This window comes from Sus scrofa, chromosome 6 (genome assembly GCF_000003025.6).
Source record: "Sus scrofa isolate TJ Tabasco breed Duroc chromosome 6, Sscrofa11.1, whole genome shotgun sequence".
Classification (NCBI taxonomy): domain Eukaryota; kingdom Metazoa; phylum Chordata; class Mammalia; order Artiodactyla; family Suidae; genus Sus; species Sus scrofa.
The window spans coordinates 100,672,605-100,688,316 of NC_010448.4; the positions used below are offsets into that span (position 1 = coordinate 100,672,605).

Here is a 15,712-nt window from a genome sequence, read left to right on the forward strand (position 1 = left end):
AAAAAAAAAAAAAAAAAAAAAAAAAGCAAGAGCAGAAAACAATCTATACAGTTTTATTAGACCCATCTTAATGATAATTCCTCCGATTTCCTCAGGATTATGACCTCCTTAAATGAAATCATGTATGAAAAGAGTTTAACGTAGTGACTAGGTCAAAGTATTCATAACAACTTTCTATCCCTTTGTTCACATCTTGCCTCCACCAAACATACTCTTGCACAACACTCAGCGTAAGTCTTTAGGTGAAAGCCGGGGAGGTGAAATGCAAACTTTTTAAACAAGAAATCACTTTCCAGGTGACAGGCTACTGATTACTGAGGAGCTTAAACACATAATATTGCATAGAAAAACCTTATCTGTTGAAAACAGTGAAGAAAGAAAAAGCAAGAAGAGCCCGGGAGGCAAGTGGACAATAACTGGGGAAAAGGGGAAAAACATGTTTCATGCCTGATTCTTTCCTGAAAACTTAAACAAACAAGAAAAAAATTAAGCATGCGCATGACAAAGTTATTTATCTCTATATTTCAAAAAGCAGATACCATAGTGTATGGAGATTCCTCTGAGAATTCCATTTAGTATTAACTTGAAACCTGCATCTTGTCAAAAGGTGATTTGCTTCCAACTAACATTCTCAATAACTATCCTGCTCAATAACTACCTTCCTTCTCTCTAGTGAATTCTAAAAATGAAAAAGTAATTATATGACTGACTGAAACAGGCATGTGGACCAATAATTATGGAAACATCATTGGCTCCATGATGAAAGTTGCCATTTTCACTTTAATTATTCTTAGACTTTTCCTTCAGAGATACAGAATCAATTTTTTTTAAGATTATAAGAATTTTTTGAATACTCATTACCCTTGTGACTTAAAAAGATATGTATTCAGACTGCTGGACTTTTTGAAATACATAATTTATAATTATTTGTACCGTTACCAAAGTGAAGGTACATCTACATAATTGAACTTCTCTATTATTTAGCAGCTGATCAAAAACAACCATTCCGATAAGTTCTTCTATGAAGCTGCCTTTACTTGTAGAATCTAAAAGTCTGAAGAATATTTAGAATCCATCTAATTCACCTTCAGACCAGTTTAGGCATCCCTTTCAATTCATCAAGAGGTTTTGCCTTTTGCTCTCAAATCTAATTGGTCAGACTTGTATATAATGCTTGAGTAGCCTTTAAGATTTCTGTAAGTTTAACCATCACCCTGGATAATTACCACACTAAGAGGCTGATTTTCAATCTTAAAATTCCCCACAGAGCTAGTTCCTGCATAGGGTGGTGCTTGTCTGTAAATGGATTAAGATTACCCAAGTTTCTGGAAGATTTAGCTTTTCCTGCTCCTACTTGAGCAAGGCAAAATGAGATCACCATGCTTTTCTCATTCCTCCAACTCCTGTTTTTCAATGTAAAAGGTCTAGAGGATTCTGATCTAAAATTTACGTGCTCTTTCTGTGTAAAATTGCGTAATGGTGACTGCCACTCTAAAAGTCTTAGCTCTTTGAGGATGCTAAAATGAGGAGACAATGGTGTTGCTTTGACTTTGTTCCTGTATTTCCTAGACTGTTCTATTTCTGACACCCTATATCCTCAATTGCTCTCGTATCCAAATCTTTTAATCCAAGGAAAGGCAAACCATGGCACATGGGCCAATTCCAGACTGCTACCTGTTTTTCTAAATAAGATTCCACTGGAATACAGCCATGCTCATTTGTTTCCATATTGTCTAAGGCTGCTCTCTTGCTTTAACAGAAGAACTGAGTAATGGAAACACAGATATATTTCTCCGAAGCCTAAAATATTGCAATCTTGGGCTCTAAGAAAACATTTCTGGACCTTCGATCTGGCAGGATCACCAAGTCCTCATACCTTCTTCCTTACAACACATACATAGATGATGGATGACCAAGTCAAGGGAACTCTTCCACTTTTTCAAAGACATGGCATGTACATTCATGTCACGCATGTTCATGTCATGCAAAATGTTCTGTTTTCTAGGAATACCCTCCTTCTTCACCTTCACTTTGTTGATTTCCTACTCATCCTTTAAAACCTAGCTCTGGTGCCATTCACTTGTAATTATTTTCTTGACTACCCCATGAAATAAAACTTTTGTATCAACTTATTCTATAAATGCATTTGTTAGGACTTATCTTTTCAGGATATCTTTGTGTCCTCAAGTAAATGAATAAATTCATTTGGAGAGAACCGACTTCTTTACTATATTACCTTACCATACAGACTCATAGTATCAATTTATTCTTTTTAGAGCTGTTCTGATTCTTCTTCTCGTATCAGCACTTTGATGCCAAGACGGTATTTCATTAAACTGTTCATTTCATTGCCCCAAATCTCCGCTCCAAGACACCCTTCTGCCACTGCCCAGCTAGCCGAAAAGTACAGAGCCTGGTTTACAGTGAAAGATAAATTCTGCAAGGGTCAGAAATCAAATGCAAAAAATTCAATCACACAAATACTTGAAAAAAACATGGGTGAATTCCTTCATAATTTGGTTAAGGAAGAAGAAAAAACATTGGTAAACTTGATGACATAAAATCCTAAAACTAAGAGCTTTTAGGGAAGATACCGTTAGTAAAGTCAACTGGAAAACTGAGAGAAAAATATTTGCAATTTCTAGCACAGGAATAGCGATAATATTATGAACATAAAATGATTTTCTAAACATAGAGAAGCAGTAATCCAACACCCTATTGAAAAATGAGCTAAAGATATTAACAAGTTACGAAAAACGCAAATAGTTCTTAATTGTATAAATAGATGCTTAACCTCATTCATAATAAGATAAATGCAAATCAAGCTTTAGTCAGATAATTTCTTATCTAATAAATTGACAACAGTACAAAAATCTGAAATATGTTGATAAAGTCTTGGGGAAAAGATATTATTTATGCATTACTGGTAGGAACTGAAATGGTATAGCCCTTATGGAGAAGAATTTGACAACTTCCAGAAAAACTGCATATGCATTTATTTTCTAACTCAGCCATTTCATGTATAAAAAAATCTAACCAAAGATATACTAGCAAAAGTATGAAAAGACACATGCAATCTATTTTTTATACCACTGTTTGTAATAGCAAAAGACGGGAGCAACTCAAATGTTCATCACTAGCAGACTGGTTGAAACCACAATGGAGAGGGACTCAGCTATAATAAGGAAGGGGGAACAGCTGTATAGACAACCATGGAGAGATCTCTGTGATATGTTGTTAACTGAAAATAGCAAAGTACAGAAAAGTACATGTGGTATGTGTGTAGTATTCTTTAAGGAAAGTGGAAAGGGTATGAAATATCTATTTGCTTGTTTTTTTGTTTTTTGTTTTTTTTGCTTTTGAGGCCCACACCTGTGGCATATGGAGGTTCCCAGGCTAGGGGTCAAATCGGAGCTACAGCTGCCGGCCCACACCACAGCCACAGCAAAGTGAGATCCGAGCGGCATCTTTGACCTACACCACAGCTCAGGGCAACACCAGATCCTTAACCCACTAAGCAAGGCCAGGGATCAAACCTGCAGCCTCATTTACTAGTAAGATTCGTTTCTGCTGAGCCACAACAGGAACTCCCCGCTTGTATTTTTTTAAAAGAGTTATTTCCACTTTAAGTGAAGACAGAGTAACAGAAACCAAATTTATTCTCATACTTAGAAAACTGGACAAAATATATGAAATGACATTTTTTCAGACACTGGAGAATAGGCAGCTCAGGACTATTATCCCTAAGAGAGGGAAGAAATTAAGGTGAACCCTGGAGGCAGTTTCCAGGTCAGAGCTTAGGAAAGTGAACCCAGAAGGCCTGGTGATTTTGATGACTTGAAGAAACAAATTGGAGTTTGGAGAGGCAGAGACAGCTAGAATTGGGCCAAAAATCCCAGAGAGGAGGCAGCTTCAGAGAGAAGAAACTCAAAGACTTTCAGAGAGGTTCTCCCTCATCCTTGGTTAAGTACGGATCTACACATACAGAAGAATTTACTCAAAGCCAGAAAAAAATATATATATACCAGAAAGGAACAAGGAAATGACCCCAGGAGCTCACAGAGAACTAGGAAGATTCCACGTCCACATCAGTCAGAGTGGAAGAACCTTACAACACATGCAGAATCAAGTAGAATCCACAGAGGGAAAAAAAACAAATCAGCCCTAAACTAAAGGTTCTTCTATACTCACCCTAAAAAAAAAAAACCTTAAAAGCAAATATTAAAGAGGACTAACTGATTCTAAGTAAATTAGCTAAACATCAGAACAAAATATAAACATATTTATATTGTTTGGAAAGGAATGTAGCTGTAGAGAAAAAAATAGTTATGGGTTGATAATTGTTGAAAGATAGATGAAATACTTCATTGAAGTATTTTATTTAGTGCATCTTTGAGATTTTCCATAATAAAAAAGGCTAAAAGATATTTGTTATCATAATACTGAGACTAACAGCTAAATACAAAGAAGTAAAACTGAGCATGATCCCTAAATGCTTTTTGGAAGCAATCTCAAACCTAGGATTTATAGAATGAATCCTTTAAATAGTGTCACAAATAGCAAATCATTTTTTCAGATTCGGCATTTGAAGGAGAAAATTTAAATGACAGATTCACAATTGTTTATGAAACTAGGATGGAATGCAGAATAAAATTAAATTTTAAACTTGAAAATAGGAACATCAAAGAACTTAGGAAGAAACGAAACAATCTTTTTATAAAGCCAGTTATTCGTTAATCTTATTTCCAAAATAAGCCTTATTTTCTTATAATATTATAGAGAAGAAAGCACTTATCAGGTCTCAGTTTCAAGCGAGGCAAAATATCAGAGCTGAGGCTACTAAGTATCATTACGTTCTCTCTCTCTTTTTTTTTTTTTTCTTTTTGTCTTTTCTAGGGCTGAACCCATGGCATATGGAGGCTCCCAGGCTAGGGGTCTAATTGGAACTATAGCTGCTGGCCGACGCCAGAGCCACAGCAACATGGGATCCAAGCTGCATGTGCAACCTACACCACAGCTCATGGCAACGCTGGATCCTTAACCCACTGAGCAAGGCCAGGGATCGAACCTGCGTCCTCACGGATGCTAGTCAGATTTGTTAACTGCTGAGCCACAATGGGAACTCCAGTATCACTGGGTTCTTATGAGGCATTCCCTTGTTAGAACAAAGAATATGTTCCAGAATGAGTATATTAAATTGAGTTTTGCCAAGGGAATTAACCGTTAGGAGTGAATTAACATAGGCATTGGAAACCCAACCTTCAGATCAGGTCTATCTTACTGCCATGGGGAGCTGACACAATTGTCAGCTTCCTTGGTCATTGTGGATTCTGGACCTGCACATTCCCAACAGTCAGCCCTATTACTCCATGAAATTCAGCAGCGAGGGGGCTTTTGCTAATATTATGTGATTCAAACTGCCAATTTAACATCAAAACGAGTGTTAATCCTCTGTCGAACTTATCATGCTTCTCAAACTTGCTGACTGATTTGCATTACAACAATGTGTAGTACTGTATTGTGTTGTCTGCTGTTTTTCAGAAATAGCTGTTTTTCTCATATCCACCTTCCTACCACAAATACACACACACACAGACCAACATCATCACAGGACTTCAGGGGAAGTACTGCTTGAGGCCTCGACTCACTTTGAGTCACAAAAGCAGAAATGAAACATTCTTCTACCACCGCCCCTCATTCAGAGTTTCCAGCATATTCAGAGCAATATTCAGAAACCTCAAGCAAAGGAGGATCTGTAGCATTTGGCCCTTGTCAGAGACCTGACCTAAGGAACATAAAAAGCGTTTTGGAACAAATGGGCTTAGTTATTTCCATGAACTCCCACTGACCAGACCTTGAAATAAGATTCAGAGTTTTTTATGTGGACCCACATGTATGTAGTTATTTAATACTTATTCAAAGAAATGCACAGCTGAAATTCCATCAAAAGTATTTTTGTTGCTAATTATGAGAATTTTACTTAATACTTATTTTACACATATTATAAGCTAGGCACGGTTGATATTATTTTAAAAATACTATTTAACATCATAAACCTATATAGACTACCACCTAATGAAGCACCACAGTTTCATTAAAGAAGAAACTGAGGTACAGAGAAAATTAATAGCTTATCCTAAATACTAAGCAAGAGAGGTGGGATTTGAACCCAGGCTTGGGCTGCTTAACAACTATTTTGTGTTTTCTCTATTAAACTTCTCTGACACTGCAGCTATGCTAGAGCTCACAATACAAACTCCCTTTCTCTCTACAGTCAAATGCCATTATTTTAAGCATATCAATCCACTTAAGCTTAGAGCAGTTTAGGAAATATCTTTGGAAATTCCCATCGTGGCGCAGCAGAAACGAATCCGACTGGGAACCATGAGGTTGCGGGTTTGATCCCTGGCCTCGCTCGTGGGTTAAGGATCCGGCGTTGCTGTGAGCTGAGGGGTGGGTCGCAGACGTGGCTCAGATCCTGCATTGCTGTGGCTGTGGTGTAGGCGGGCAGCTGTAGCTTCAATTAGACCTCTAGCCTGGGAATGTCCATATACCACAGGTGTGGCCCTACAAAGCAAAGAAAGAAAGAAAGAAAGATCTTTGAACGTGTTCTTAAAATCAACATAAAAAGCAGTCTTCAGAGTAAGGGTCAAAGGAAAGTTAAGAATAAGCAAATCGAGCTCAGGATACAACTACTAAGGGTTCACAGAGGGATCCTTAACTGTTCAATTACTAAAAATATATTATATATAGGGGATAAAAGAAGAAAATTTTATTAATCCGCTACATCTTATAATGGCAAAAATCATCAGCTAAAAATGCTGCAAGTTTATTGACTTTTTTTTCAATAACGTGTCTAATTTTATTTTATTTATTTATTTATTTTTTGTCTTTTTGCCATTTCTTGGGCCGCTCCTGCGGCATACGGAGGTTTCCGGGCTAGGGGTCAAATCGGAGCTGTAGCTGCCAGCCTACGCCAGAACCACAGTAACGCAGGATCCGAGCTGCGTCTGCGACCTACACCACAGCTCACGGCAACGCCGGAACCTTGACCCACTGAGCAAGGGAAGGGATCGAACCCGCAACCTCATGGTTCCTAGTCGGATTCGTTAACCACTGTACCATGACGGGAACTCCAAAACATGTGTCTAATTTTATATGCTAACAGCTCACCCATCCTCAACACAGCACAACAGCTAGATCCTAGAAGATTACAGGAGTTCTGCTCACAGACAGAATTTTGGAGGCGCATGTGTGGAAACATACGTTCGCTTCCAGTAGATGCCCATAGGAGACACACATGAAAGCCAGTGAATACGCCACAGCAGAAATTGTGTAAAATGTAGCCTGACTCTAGACTAGACACTCTAGAGACAGAGTTATATTGCTACATAATTTATTCTTGTGGTTAGCCTATTTTACAATTTAATTTGAGAAAATGGCCCAAAGACAGGGACAGTATCTTGTACTTTGAGGCTGAACCATACTCCTTCTTTCAGCTGCCTTCCTTACCACTGATAAGCAGCACTGCCTAGAAATAAAAATATACTCAAGTTCACTTAAACCTAAGGGATTAGTGGTGGGTATTCTTGTGCTAGATGGAAGTATCCAATGAAAAAATGTCTCCAAGTTCTGTTCCTGGGGATGATATAAGTATAATGGAAGAGGCGATTAAGTTCCTTAAGTCATTACAATAGCTATAGGGTATCCCCAAGCAAAAGATAAATTCTCTTGATCTTGAGAAATAAAGAAGGGAATTTAAATTGTCTTATAAGGAGTTCCTGGAGCAAGGGGGAGAATTTTAAGCAGTGGGGGAAAGTCCATAGAGAGATATAGATAACTAATAATTCAATCAACATTTTAAGAAAGAGAAATAGAAAATCCATCCTCCTGTCCTTAAGACAAAACCATAATAAAAATGGACTTCAGTTCAGTATTCAGGCTAGACAAGGGGAAAGATGACAAAAACTAGGAGAAAGAAAAGACCGTCACCTCAGACTTAACCCAATGATCATTTCTATAATGGTAACAACCATCTATGGCACCTTTTCTTGAATTATTCCACTTTCAAATATTCTGTTATTATTGCTCAGATTCATTCAGTTGTACCTATCACATGTTCTGACTCTTGGTTTAGAAAATGCTGTCATCAGACCTACTTGTGCCCAGTCCTCAGGCTCATTCCTGCTCTAGTCCCAGTCCCTCCCCCTGATGAGTAATGGGACACCCTTTGGTTCCCCTCTTTCCCTCTCAACCTCCCTGACACCCAAACAACAGTTCGTTTGGGCTGCACAACCTTACCTTCCTTCTCCCTGTGACATCCAGGATTCCTAACCTGACCAGCCTTCAGACTTCCAGCCCTGAACTGCTCTCCAGGCTCTAAATCCAACCCCAATCTCCACCTCAACTGGACGAAATCAACTTGCTCTTCTCTGTGCCTTGAACCCCCTAATATACCCCGGCAGCTTGTAGCCACAAGTTCCCTTTCCACAAACCTCAAAAAAACAAACAAAAAAACCCTATATTTTAGGTACTTACCTTTGGTCATCCAACTAATGTTAGTTCCTCCCTCTTTGAAAGGTTCTCTCACGGTGCAGTGCAGATGTAGAAACGGCGATAGGAAAACCAGGTTGAGTTCTCAAATATTTACTGAGCACCCATTGTATGTGCCAGGCAAACACTGCATTCTTTACTAGCTGGTAGGGGATGGAACTGACACACCCCAAATCAGTAAGATGTCCTTTGTGCTCAGAATCCTTAGAATGGAATTGGGTAGGGGTATAAGGGTGATTCTTAAGTGAGGTCATCTAGCTCCACTGGCAGAATGGATTTTAGAGGGAAAGAATGAATGAAAAAAACACGCATGCTTCTCTCTCGGTTGTGAACACAAAAGAGGAAGAAATTGCTTCTGACCAGAATACTGGGGAAGTCTTTGCGGTGGAAATGGCTTTTGGATTAGACCTGGAAAGGTATCTAGGTCTTTGGGAGTGGTCAGTGAGGGAAAGCACAGGAGAATGTTTTCCGTGTCCCTGCCTGTGCTGTGGCTCCTAGTCTAGCTGGCTGCTCTCACCGTTTTCCAGTGGGCAAGTGTTACTTTGCTAGGGCTGCTGCAACAAAGTACCACAAGCTGAGTGATTTACACGACAGAAATGTATTGTCTCATGGTTCTGGAGGCCAGAAATCCTAGGACGAGGTTCCTGGCAGGGTTAGTTCCTTCTGAGGGCTGGGAGGGAGAAACTGTTCATGCTCCTTGCCCAGCCTCTGGTGGTATGGTAGCCAATGTGCTCTTCTTTGGCTTGTAGAAGCATTCATCTGATCACTGCCCTCACCATCACGTGTTCTGTTTTCCCCCGTGAACATGTCATTCTTAAAATTTCCCCTTTTTATAAAGACACCACTCACTGCATTAAGTATGGTGCTAATATATGAACATTTAGGAATGGACAGTTATAAAGGGAAGAAATGGATTCTTCTGTATGGTTTGTGAAAAATCACTCTATTTCTGATACGTATCATGAAGGTAAATTAGAAAGATTTCTTGTGACACAAGAAAGAAATCTTTATATTTACAGATTTTTGTTTGGTGGAATATAGGGCTTTCTCAAATCCTTCACTTCAAATCCCACAGCACCTTGAAGAAACACCTCAAGTTTCATGTTTTCAGATTCTCTATGTCTGAAAAGACAAGAAAGGCACATTTTATGCCTACAGATCCCAAGTCCAGAAATGACTTGTTTTCTTCCCACGAGAGGTAAATGAACAAAGGGAACAGATAATGCAGTACAAACAGGATCCAAATAAAAATATTAGAGAGCTTGGCTCCTGAACAAGAGATAAAAGGTTTAATGTCATCTGCTCTTACTGTAAGTTCCGTTAAGAGGCTACTCAGCTTAAAAGGGAGGAAAGCAAGAGAGGGTATTTTCATCCTTCCCTTTCGGTAATAGGAGTTGTATTGAAAAGGAGTCATAACGGTAATAATACTTTAGATTTTTATAGTGCTTTAGAATTTTCAAAGTGTTTTCACATATCTTATTTCATTTGACTACAACAACCCTGTTTGGTGGGCAAAATATGGGTGATGACCTCTATTTTACAGATAAAGACACTGAGACCCAGAGAGTTTAAGGGGTCGCCCAACAAGACCCAGCTAATAAATACTAAGGAGCACAAAAAATGTATCCAAACCTTCAGCTCTTTGTTAGTCTTTGGGAACACTAGCCCTTGGGAACCAGCATATAGCTCCTCAACATCAAAACTGAATTAACCTATGAAGCTCCGCCATGGATCTGCTGCAAAAGATATTCAGGCCAAATGTTTATTAGCTGTTTCAGGCCAAAATATTTACTAGCTGTTAATGAAAGCGTTCTTGATAGAGCTGTGTACTGCTTCATGAATAGCTGCCAAACATCACAGGTAAACAATGAACTACGGAACAAATAAGACACCACAAGACCATATCATTTGTCCAAGGTATGAAAAGATAATTTAAGGTATTCATTGATTCAACAAATGAGTTGAATGTTGAGCAATTACTGTGTGCTATACATTGGGCTTCACACTAAGTGTACAAAAATGAACCAAAGTAAAATCATCCCATCTTTGTGGAGCTTACTGTTTGGCATATTTCACGCATGTGTGTGTGTATGTGTGTGCATGCATGTGTGTGTGTGTGAAGTACCCATAACTACATAACATGTGACATGTATCATGAAAGAAAATTGTTACAGGAAGAACTCTTCAAAGCAGACAGAATGGGATAATCAGGAAAGCCCTATCTGAGGAAGTGATATAGGAGCTGAGATTCAAAGTATGTAGATGAGTTAACGGGGACCAATGGTGTGGTGGGGGAAAGCGTAAAAAGGAAAGCAATACCGGGTAGAATAAAGTGGGCAATGGCCTCAAAGTGGGATAGAGCATAGCACATCTTAGAATATGAAAAAAGTGCTATGACAGCCACCTCTACTTTCTCACCTGTTTCTCTCGTTAACACTCCTCAGTCAGGTTTCCATCTCCACTGCATCACTCAAACGATTCTTAAGGTCAGCAGTGACCTCCATATTGCAAAGCCAACAGGCACTTCTCTGTTAACTCATTCCATCTCACACCGGCATTCAAATTGCTAGTTATCCCCTCCAATAAAAAACAAGATGACAACAATCTCTGGGCTCACCTTCTCAGGCTTTGCTGACTTTTCTTCTTTTGCTTGACTTTTCAACATTGGAGTCACAGAGTTTGATCCAGACCCTTTGTTTCTCTGTATCTTCATCTTTAAGAGCTGTTACCCAGTTCCTTGGCCTTAATCCCACTTATGTTGTCAATCTCTTGAACACTCTCCAGATCTTGGGGTTCCCAAGACCCTTTCAGGCAGCCTGCAAAGCCAAAACTATTTTCATAATAATACCAAGATGTTATTTATCTTTTCCACTCCCATTTTCTCTGGGGTATAGAGTGATGTTTCCCAGAAACTATATGACATGTGATACCACAAGAGACTGAATGTTGGAAGGGATAGAATACATTAAAGAGATTGGCAAAAAATGTAAAACAATGCCACTCTGGGTATTGCTTTTTGTTTTGTTTTGTTTTTTTGTTTTTTTTGCTTTTTGGTTTGTAGGAAGTTATTTTTCACAAACATGTTAACAGGTAAGGAGTTCATTACTGAGTTTTAAATAAATTGAAATAAAAAATGTCCTTGTTCACATTTCTGACAAGAACTATGAGCAGATAAAACCCAGATGAACAGAAGCCTTTTGGGGTCCTCAGGAATTCTGACTGGCGTGAACAGGTCCTGGGCCCAAGTTTGAGAAGCACTGTCTTAAAAGGCCACAAGAAGGATTCTGAAAATGGGGACAAAGGGCAGAGGGGATCCACCCCCTCTCTCTGGGCAGCAAGGACTCATCTACCTGCACCTTTAGGGCCTCCCCCAACCAAAGCCCCTGTTTAACATCTTGACCCTGGATCTTACCTCAAAGACTCCCGCCTTTCTGCCTCCAGCGGGGCTGCCTCCTTCATTCTCAGCCCCGCGCAACCCGGGTCCCTACACCGCACGGACTCCCCGTGTTTGTCACTCGGGGTCGTGGGTGGGTGTCAGTTACTTCTCCAAGGGACGGTGCACCTAACCGGGAGGAGGAACATGGTGGGCACCAGGGCGTGTGGCCTGACCCCCTTGGAGGCTGCTCCCGGCCCAGCCCTCGGAGGGGTCACAGGGGCCACCGTTTCTCCTGAGGGGACAGTTTCATGTTTCTCCCGGTGCGACGCTTTCCTCAAACTGACAGGACCGGAAGCCACCGGGCAAAGTGCTGTGGAGCCTCGTCTTCGTCCTTTGGGGAATGTGACTCTTGGAGGCTCTAGGCGCATCCTTCCAGGTCTGTCAGGTGACTGACAGCAGACTCTGAGTCTGCGCAGTAGACGCTGCGTGGTCTCCAGCTAACACCCCCTCCTCCTGGCTGTGAGCGCCCCGCCCTGGGGCTGGGAGTCTTCAGGGGGCGGGGCCTCTTCAGGAGGGGACCGGGCAGCTTCCAAAGAGGGTTGGCAGGCTGGGTTCTGTCAAGCATTGATAAGTTTTTTTGTTTGTTTTTGTTTTGTCTTTTTGCCTTTTCTAAGGCCGCTCCCGCGGCATATGGAGGTTCCCAGGCTGGGGTCTAATCGGAGCTGTAGCCACCGGCCTACGCCAGAGCCACAGCAATGCAGGATCTGAACCGCATCTGCAACCTACTCCACAGCTCAGGGCAACGTCGGATCCCTAACCCACTGAGCAAGGGCAGGGACCGAACCCGCAACCTCATGGTTCCTAGTCGGATTCGTTAACCACTGCGCCACGACAGGAACTCCAAGCATTGATAAGTTTTGATTAATGAGGAAAGAGAGTGTATTTTTGTTCTGTTTCTGTTTTTATTATTTATTATTTATTTTTATTTTTTTAGGGCTGCACCTGTGGCATATGGATGTTCCCAGGGTAGGGGTTGAATTGGAGCTACAGCCCCTGGCCTCCTACACCATAGCCACAGCAACGGGGTGGTGTGGTGGTCCCGGCCTCATCTGCGACCTACACCCCAGCTCATGGCAACGCTGCATCCTTAACCCACTGAGCGAGGCCAGGGATCAAACCTGTGTCCTCATATATGCTAGTCAGATTCGGTTCCACTTTGCCACAGTGGGAACCCCCTTGTTTCTGTTTTTAGAGGGTGGGAATGTGTTTTAAGAATTAAAAACAGGAGTTCCCGTCGTGGCACAGTGGAAACGAATCTGACTAGGAACCATGAGGTTGCAGGTTTGATCCCTGACCTCGCTCATGGGTTAAGGATTCGGCGTTGTCGTGAGCTGTGGTGTAGGCCACAGACAAAGCTTGGATCATGCATTGCTGTGGTTGTGGTGTAGGCCGGCAGCTGTAACTCGGATGAGACCCCTAGCCTGTGAACCTCCATATGCTGCAGGTGTGGCCCTAAAAAGACAAAAAAATAAATAAATAAATAAAAAGAAGAAGAAGAAGAATTAAAAACAAACACTCTAAGGAGTAGAGTGTGGCATGTATATACAAATAATTGTTTGAAAGGGATTAGAGTCAGCCTACATAAGCAGAACCACAAAGAGGGAGAACTCAGTGCAGAGGAGTGGAATCAATGTCATACTCATTGGTCTGTCTCAGAGGATTCAATCAACCACAGATCTAAGATATTTGGGAAGAAATTCCAGAAAGTTCCAAAGAGCAAAAACCCATTGTTGCCACATGCTTCGGCAAAGGTTGAAGATTCGGCTCGTATCTGGTATTGCAGTGGCTGTGGCAATATGCTGGCAGGTGCAGTCCCATTCTACCCCTCGCCCGGGAACTTCCATATGCCACAAGTGCGGTCCTAAAAATTAAAATTAAAATTAAAATTAAAAAATGAAATGGGAGATTAACCTGGGTTATCCAGGTGGGCCTCATGTAATCCTTTGGATCCTTATGAGATGGAGGCAAGAAGACCAGAGTCAGAGAAGGAAATTGGATGAGGGGACCAGAACTTGGAGTGGAACTACATATATTCTAGTTAAAATCACAAGTCAAATATGTGTATAATGGGAGTCCACTGTATACAAGTAAAACAGATCAAGAAAAAAGCCCTCCCCCCCTTTTAACGCTGCACCCACAGCATATGGAGATTCCCAGGCTAGGAATTGAATCAGAGCTGCAGCCGCCAGCCTCTGCCACAACCACAGCAACACCAGATCCAAGCCGAGTCTGTGACCTACACCACAGCTCACCACAACACTGGATCCTTAACCCACTGAGCAAGGTCAGGGATCAAACCGGCGTCCTCATGGATGCTACTCGGGTTCGTTAATCACTGAGCCACTCCAAGAGCCACATTTATTAAAAAAGGATGTTATCTTAATAGTGAGAATATGAGTAATTTTATTTTATTTTTATTGCCTTTTAAGCAATTTCCAAATTTTCTATAACAAGCACACATTTTCAGAAGTATTTTTTAATTATAAAAGCAATACACAACAATTGCAGAGAAATTGGAAAATGCAGGTAAACATATGGAAAAAATTAAAGATAATATCACCACCCCATTACCTAGAGAAAACAAATTTAACCTTTTGGTATATTTCATTTCCATTTTTCTGTGCACCTGGATGGGAATGTACATGTGTAAAACTTGAGTTGATAATGGGTGTTCATTCATGTATCCTGTTTTTCTTTTTCACTTAAGATTATATGGTTAACTTTTTAACTTATCCTGAACCTTTAATATCACCTTTTTTTTTTGGCTTTTTAAGGGCCGCACTTGTGGCATATGGAAGTTCCCAGGCTAGGGGTCGAATTGGAGCCACAGCTCCTAGCTTACACCACAGCAATAGCAACACAGGATCTGAGCCATGTCTGTGACCTACGCCACAGATCACGGCAATGCCGGATTCTAAACCCACTGAGCAAGGCCAGGGATCGAACCCAAAACCTCATGGTTCCTAGTCGGATTCATTTCCGCTGTGTCATGACAGGAACTCCTAAAATCACCATTTTTAATGAAGGCAGAATGTTATAGTGCATTTCCCTACTGCTAGATAGTAAAATTATTTCCAATTTTTTGATATCATAAATAATGATGTGAGGAATACAGTTGCATTAAAGATTTGGTCACATATCACATTTTTTCCTTGGGATAGATTATAAGAAGTGGGATTGGATCACGTTCATAATCAGAGAAAAAAGTTACATTAAAAAGCATCAATTCATAAAGTTTGTAATAATGTGTGGTGATGGATGGTAACTAGACTTACTGTGATCATTTCACAATATATACACTTCCACTCGTTATGTTGTACACCCAAAACTAATACAATGTAATGTGTCAATTATATCTTGCTTTTAAAAAATACATAAATAAAAAATCTAAAATGAGGTTTAAAAAAAAAAGCACCCATTCATTCATGATGGGGTAAAAAATACCTGCCAAGAATTGGGTATCACCAAAAGCTTTTTGAAAATAAGCCATCCCTCCCTCTACCAGACATCACAGGCCAGGCACAAGCCTGACTGTGTTCAATAAAAGAAGCCAACTTCTTATCCAGGTGGCTGTCTCTAAGGCATCTTCCTTTTCCTGGAAGCAGGAAAGTGGCAGGCTGAGAAAATCTCAGCATGGAAGAGAACAATATACAGCGATTATTCCTAACATGTGGAGATTTCAAGGGGAATGCTCTTTTTAACCTTCGGCTGCCAGAGGTATTT

The 15,712-nt window shown here is 40.5% G+C and overlaps 1 protein-coding gene across 3 annotated transcripts in view; it reads right to left on the reverse strand.

Moving 5' to 3' along the window:
* The window catches only part of ARHGAP28 (Rho GTPase activating protein 28), a 186,624-nt gene extending 178,220 nt beyond the window's left edge, over positions 1-8,404 (reverse strand). For all 3 annotated transcript variants that reach the window (XM_021096082.1, XM_021096074.1, XM_021096071.1), the window contains exon 1: positions 8,302-8,404. The gene's annotated coding sequence lies outside the window, so the exon portion shown is untranslated. The remainder of the gene's footprint in view (positions 1-8,301) is intronic.